The sequence below is a fragment of the Podarcis vaucheri genome (assembly GCF_965113315.1).
Source record: "Podarcis vaucheri genome assembly, chromosome: 4".
NCBI classification, from domain to species: Eukaryota; Metazoa; Chordata; class Lepidosauria; order Squamata; family Lacertidae; genus Podarcis; species Podarcis vaucheri.
In genome coordinates, this window is record NC_138762.1 from 57,024,704 (window position 1) to 57,032,513 (window position 7,810).

Below are 7,810 nucleotides of genomic sequence, written 5' to 3' on the forward strand. Positions count from 1 at the left end.
TTCCCCCAAAATATCTGCTTTATATACACTATTTACACAACGGGCTGCACATGATTGGCTAATTCTGGGATTCTCCTGTAGGCCAATCAGGCTGCGGATTCACTTCCACCTGGAGCTGGATTGGGTGGCTCCTGCGGACCAATCATACTGCTGCATTTTGGATCCTATTCAACTCAGTGCATAACACCAGGGTACCCAGAGAAGGGCCACTGGAGTACTTATCTCAGTACTTGGTCCAGTTCATGTAATGGTCCTTTAGCTTTTAGTTAAAACTAAATCAGTTTCCTAAATTTAATTCTGTTAGAATGCCATTCAGCTCCATTTGAAGTGGAGAGGCATTAAGAACTCAGTCTCCCAGGTTCTTCAGCTCAGTTGGTAAAGCACGAAACGCTTAATTTCAGGGTGATGGGTTCAAGATCCACATTGGACAAAAGATTCCTGCATTGCAGGGGTTTGGATCAGATGGCCTCATGGTCCCTTCCAACTCTAGAAGTCTATGAAATAAAGCTCAACGCCAGGGGTGCACAACCTGCGGCTGTCTAGGTGTTTCTGGACTACAACTCCCATCAGCACCAGCCAGCATAGCCAGTGATAAGTGATGATGGGAGGTGTAGTCCAACAACATCTGGAGGGCCGCAGGTTGTGCACCTCTGCTCTACCCTTCCTCGAGAACATGCACATTTAGTGCTCCTTCGCATGAGAGGGAAACCTATGTGGGATCCCACTTGCATGGAGGAACTATGCCTGTTTACATCAGTATGTATATGCATCCCTTCTCACCTGTGCTGAACATGCAAAAGGTACGGCTTGTCCCTCAGGGACCATGGGTTTAGCCCAGGCATAGGCAAACTCGGCCCTCCAGATGTTTTGGGACTACAACTCCCATCATCCCTGACCACTAGGGCTGATGGGAGTTGTAGTCCCAAAACATCTGGAGGGTGAGTTTGCCTATGCCTGGTTTAGCCTGTAAGATCTGCCATCTCACACATGCGTTATTTCAATTGGATTGGGGTGGGATTGTCCGACATCTTCTCTGTTGGTGTCTTGGTCACTACCCAAGAATTTGAAGAATCCTCCTCTGAACTGGTCCCTGTATCACTGGTTGGGTCTTTCCCCCAGCTTTTCACAGACCTAGTTTCTGATCACCTTCCCCTTTGCTCTAGACCAATTTCCATCCCCTTCTTCCCTCTGGAAAAGAGGAGAAAACTTAACCAGTAGGTGATAAAAGGCAGGGGGCCCCCTTAAAAAATAAAGGCTAATTGGTTGGTTTATAAAATACATAAACATATGAGCCTAAAACTTACATACCCTATTAGTGAAAGGTGGTGTTGGTGGTGGGATGTGAATGTGAGCCATATGATGAGGGAAATATTATCATAGCAATGTAGATGAATCTATTAATGAGTTCCTTATGATATACCTTAAATTATTTTCAGTCATTTCCTCTTCAAAAGGCAGGGGCATGGGAGATGGAGCCACCACAGGAAATATACCACTTCCTGTAATAATATCGCTGCCCATGGCTAAGTCATTTTTAACAAATCTTATTAATTCTATCTTATCTTCTGGGCATATGCAGGACAGAGCTAGTAACAAATAAGGCAAACCCAAAGAAAAAAGAAGCGTTTGGAAGTGCCTTTTTATGGACATGGACTTAGCTCTCCTACAGAAAGGTGCTCTGGAACTCCTTCTTGTGGCCATCGTTGTTGGGAAAGAAGGAGAAGGGCCATAGCTCAGGGCTAGAGCGTCTGCTTTCCATGCAGAAGGTTCCCGGTTCAATCCTTGGCAGGTCCTGGTAGGGCTAGGAGTTTCCATTCTCAGAAGCTCTGGAGAGCTGCTGCCAGCCGGTGTGGACACTACAGAGCTGGGTGGAGCAGACAAATGATCCACTCACCCAGACTTCCTACTAGTTTATTACTTTCTCTAATAAGCTACCACCCCCATTATAGGATTTTCACAACCATTTTATAGGTTGGGAGTCCACAGTTTGTTGCCAAAATATATATTAATTCACACAATTTATTTTTATTTTATTTTATTTTTGGCTGCTTCTGAACTATTGAAAAATTTCAGATCTTCTCTGGAATTCAGTGTCTTTCTCTTCTGAACGTTCCATCTGGGTAAGCGTTGCAGCTTGCCAAGTGGAGTGATTATTCCCTCTCCTTGCCCAGTACGGTGGTACCTCAGGTTACAGACGCTTCAGGTTACAGACTCCGCTAACCCAGAAATGGTACCTCGGGTTACTTTGCGTCAGGATGAGAACAGAAATTGGGCAGTGGTGGTGCAGCAGCAGCGGGAGGCCCCATTAGCTAAAGTGGTGCTTCAGGTTAAGAACACTTTCAGGTTAAGAACGGACCTCCAGAACAAATTCAGTTCTTAACCCGAGGTACCACTGTATGCCATTCCGGGGGTTCTCCTGACCCCCCCCCCAGTCAATTTCAGAGGGCACAGGTGGCGCACAGGCGGAGCAAGTAGAAGTCCTTGCAAAGGGCTTCTGCTGATGGGGACAGGCTAGGTGCCTCTGTTTGAACATTGCAGCTATGGCTAAATCTACCCCATTGTCCTTAAAAATATATATGCTGCCTCTCATGTTCAGAAATCATTTTTTAAAAAGAAGGATTTCAAATTTCATTATTAGATTTTTAAAAAAGAGATTAAAACTATAGCTCTTTGATTTTTCTTTTTTACACAGTGTAGTTTTTAAACATATTTTTTGCAAATATACTCATATAAAGGCACTATTATGAGAGTTAGAAAAGGCCTTTCAACAGCAGACTGCCAGCTCAAAAGGCTCGTCCAGTATTACTCCACACATATATAAAAATGAAACATCCCTGGGGTTTCATGAAACACCAGTTCACACTTTTATAAAATGTGCTTCTAAACTACACTACAAATCTGGCAGATCATAGTGTTACAAATCTTGTGGAGTTAGGTTTGGATTATTTGTCTCAGAGGGGAGAATTGTAATGGGGCTTTCCTGCTCTATGTTTGCATTAAAAAGGGGGGGCATCGAGGTGTAAACATTGTTTAAATTTTCTTCTTTTTTCTGTTATTTGGAATCCACTCCTAGGAAGAGCCAAAGATCCAACATACATTCAGAGTCTTTTAAACTCAACTTTTAATAGATGAGCATGAAGCATATTTGAATTCAAGCATTTCTAAATGAAAAGCAAGACTTCAGATGTTGTGGACAGAACCGAAAAGGCTTTTCTGCTCTTGGCTGAAATCTTGCACACAATTAGGCTGCTTATAAATTCCCTTGAAGTTGACATATTTAGGATCGGCCTCAGATTCAAGACAAGAAATCAGAATAATATTTAGACACTGAGGCTGCAATCCAAGACCAGCCATATGTGCGGGCACGAGGAATGTAAGCATGAGGTGTCTTGAAAGTTTTCATTGCAGTTGATCACTTGGTTAAAAAAGGCAAGCAGGTTTTAAATGAGGATGTGAGTTGCCCATTCAGCTTGGTAATCAGCTGCAGGAAAAGCTCTCAAAACAAAGACCCAGGTAACTACCAACTGCTCAGCTTGATGCAGGTCCCAGGAAAAGTCCTAGAACAGATAAGTAAATGGTTGGCCTGTGAGCACTTAGAAAAGGATGCTGTGATTACTAAGACGCAGCATGGGTTTCTCAAAAACAAGTCATGCCAGACAAATATCTCTCTCTCTCTCTCTCTCTCTCTCTCTCTCTCTCTCTCTCTCTCTCCTTACAAGCTTGATGGATCAGGGGAATGCTGTGGATGTAGTATATCATAAGTAAGGCTTTTGACAAAGTCCCTGGTGCTAGTAAAATGTGGGCTGGAGGAGGTGACTGTTAAGTAGATTTGTAGCTGGTTGGCTGACTCAGTGGTGGGGGAAGCCGCTCAGGTGCCTGGGGTGGGGCGCACCGCGGGGCCTTTGGAGTCTGGCCCTTTGGAGTCTGGCCCTTTGGAGTCCCATTCAGCCGCCCTACAGCTGGGGGGGGAGGCAGCGGACGGACCGTTTGGACAGTGCAGAGCCTGTGCATGCCCAAGCCACCGCGTCTCTCCCAAGAGTGAGTGCCGCCCGGCATTTTGTCACCCCCCTCAGTGGTGACACCCGTAGCGGCCTGCACCCACTGCAACCCCCTTCCTCTGCCCCTGGACTGACTGAACCCAAGGAATACTTACTAATGGCTCCTCATCATCCGAGTAACAAGTGGGGTGCCACAGGGCTCTGTCCTGGGCCCGTTGTTGAACATCTGAACATCTGAAAATGATGAACTTAAATGACTTGCCCACTGATTTCAATAGATCTATTCCATGAATGACTGGACATTACCTATGATTTCTAAGTCTGCTGCTTGCATCTTTATCCTGTGAGCCACCCTGAGACCTGCGGGTATAGATCGGTATATAAATTCAGTAAATAATAAAGATGATGATAAATACATATAGATTAAAATATGCACATTTTATGCAAATTAGGAATCTTTTCTGCACACTATTTTTCATTTCCTCTTTCTTGACACTGCAGAAGTGGTCACCTTAGGTATGTATGTGCTTCTCCCGTGCTTGTATACGGTCATCTAGTATTGCAGCTGTGTCATTTAATTCAATGCATATTTACTCAAAAGTATGCTCTGGTTACTTGCAGTGCCCTGCTTACTTGTCAGGGGGCTTACTTCCAAGTAAGTGTGCACAGGACCACAGCCTTAGTGTCCAAACAATAGTATACTTTTTTGGTAACAGACCATCAGCTTGGTCAGGAGTATGTCCTGCTGTCTTCAGTGGAACTTTCTTCCTGGCAAGGATAATTAGGCTTGCAGTCTTAGACTTCATACACATTACCATTTCCTCTGGCTCCAGTGTACTCCCAGTGCTCATTTTTGAATCCATGTACACATAATGTTATCCTGATCCAGAGCTATCTAGTGAGATCCTGCATTTTTATGTGGCTTTCCCCAAGCCAGATTCAATCCATCTCGAGTATGGTGTCCTTATTCAAGTTGCATTGAATCCCAAGTGTGCCTACATTTGAGAAACCTTCCTTCCCTTCTGGATTTCCCGGGGCAGAGATGGGGCAAGGAAATTGATGGGGCAATTCCACCAGGAGAAGACATTTCCATGCAATCTCTGCTCCCTGGTGTGGACATGTAGCAAGTGACTTCAGTACACCTTAGCCCTCTGTAGGATGGGGTCACCCTTCCCCCAAAGAATTAGGTGCATAACGTAGGGTTGGGGCTTGACCCAGCATTATTCTGAGAGGGCTGTGACAAGCAGGGTTTGTTTTCATCAGCTTAGCCCAGTTTGCCACCTACAGCCACTCCTAGAGAATGGTAAAAGGCAAAGGCAAAGGGCCCGTGGTTGGTTAAGTCCAGTTAAAGGTGACTATGGGGTTGCAGCACTCATCTCACTTTCAGGCCAAGGGAGCCAGCATATGTCCACAGACAGCTTTCCGGGTCATGTGGCCAGCATGACTAAACCACTTCTGGCACAACAGGACACTGTGACAGAAGTTGGAGCACACGGAAATGCCATTTACCTTCCTGCCACAGCGCTACCTATTTATCTACTTACACTGCTTTCGAACTGCTAGGTTGGCAGAAGCTGGGACAGAGCAACGGAAACTCACCCCATCATGTGGATTCGAACCGCCGACCTTCCAATCAGCGAGCCCAAGAAGCTCAGTGGTTTAGACCACAGCGCCACCTGCTCCCATTCTCCTAGAGAATGACAACCTGGCCACGGTGCTTTGTGCCTTGATAGCCTCCACAGCAGACCACAGCAACTCACTCTTTGTGGGACTACCTTCTGAAGACTATCAGGGAATTTCAGTTACCACAAAACGTGGCCTCTTGCTCTACAGCTTTGGAAGTGAGATGAAAAGAGCTCGTTAACTCCTGTACTAAAACAGCAAAGTTAGCTCCCAGCTTGTTTCCAGATCCAAGCAGTGTTGTGTTTAAGCTTTAAGCCCTAAACAGTCTGGGTCCAACTTACCAGAGGAAATGCCTTTTCCATTACCAGCCTCCTTGTGCACCGAGGGCAAATTAGACACAACGCCATTCATTCAATTAGCCATTTTGTGAACAGCTTTTTAAAAGTAAGTATGGCCCCCCTGGTTCAGATCAAGATGCTGGTGGGAAGGCGTGGGTGGGTTTTAACCCTTTGCCCCTCACTGAAGTCCTGATCTGAATTGGGGGCCCTGACCCTGCTTTTGAAAACTGGTTTCTAAGAAGCTCCCATTTGACGCAAGTACCATGCAGTCTGATCTGGATTGAGGACCTGAGGGAAGGGGGAAGATTAGACCTCACCTACCCCCTACACCAGGGTCCCAGGGTCCTGATCCATATGAGGCCATACATGACTACTTACACTTTGTAAAGGGTATTTCGAAAGAGGTTGGAATGGGCATTTCATCTGGTTTGGCCCTGAAACCCTCAGAAGTGACCCTACTGCTCCAGGTTGCCTCTTTCAGACTGAAATCAACTGACAAGGTGAAGAAACGGGGATTTCACAGCTTCTCTCTGCATACCCACCCCACTCTTCAAAAGGTGAGCTTAAGGGGACATGTCAAGTGTTGGGACATGGTCTTCGCTTACACTTAGCCACATAGGAGCCAGTTCCAAGGGGTCGAGGTCCCTTTGGCCCCCCCCAATAAAATATTTGAGTAGGCTGCCCCACCCCCGAAATTTTTTTATGGGCACTGCCATTCAAATCATGTGTGTGTGTGCCATGTCATGTGGGGCTGGGCTTACCTACCCCCCCCTATTTTATTTAAGTTGGCACACCTTCCTAGCCACATACCTAAGAACTTTGCTATGAGTTTCTGAACTGTGTAACCTGTAGCCTGATCTATGTTTGGGCAGTGTGGTGAATTTTGGAATAAAGTGTTTGGCAAAAACCGAGCTGAGAGCTCAAGTACAGTGTCCGTGAGTGGGAGCCAGGGCAACTGTCAACTATAGGTTAGGTATCCTTCACACAGGGGCAGACTTTGGTCTTTCCAATTTCAGCAGCACTCTATTGTGAGGCCAGAATTCTGCACACCCCACCTCTTGCCATCCATTCTGCTCAATTCACTACATCATAATTGCGGCACCCAGGGCAGCGGAACTGGTCACTCTGCTCTAAATCCGCCTCTGCCTCACAGAATATTGCCTGGCATTACTAGGCCTTTCTTTGAGGAACCTCTAATTGAAGGACCTCTTCTGGTGCTTCTCAGAACACAGCAGGAAGACTACTAGATTAGTGAGGCTTTCTTACTTCATGAAAGAGGGGGAAACCGAGTCTCTGCTAATAGCAAATCCGACAAAGAGAGAAAGGCAGTTAGAATATGATATTCTGCCAAAGAAGTAAAATAAGATTTAGTCAAGATGTGGTGTTTTCTTAAAGAAAGCCACAGTGCGTGCACTCACGCCTGCACACAGTTAATATTCTATAGGGACACTTACTATAAGATCTAGCTGTGAGCCAATGTTCAGATCGGCACACAGAGAGTATGGCATTTTCTCATCGTAATTAAACGCTAGCAAGGAGGAGCGTGTTAACATCCAAGTTCAAGGGGTGATCCATCATGGACCCTTGCTGTGTGGGCTAGTGAGGGCAATGCACATTGGACACATTCTTGGCCAGTGGCGTGAGCCAATAGCGGCCAACGCTTCTCCTCCAGAGTGTGTCTTGTTCTGCCGTTCTGGATCCGAACAGCTTTCAGCTGCACAGGATGCTTCTCTTTCTGGCTGCTCCGAGAGATGAAAAAAAGATGTAGGGAATCATATCCCTGGAAAGGGTGGGTTTTTAAAGAGGATTAAGATGACAGCCAAGAATATGAAGGGTGGTGGAAAACCCAGG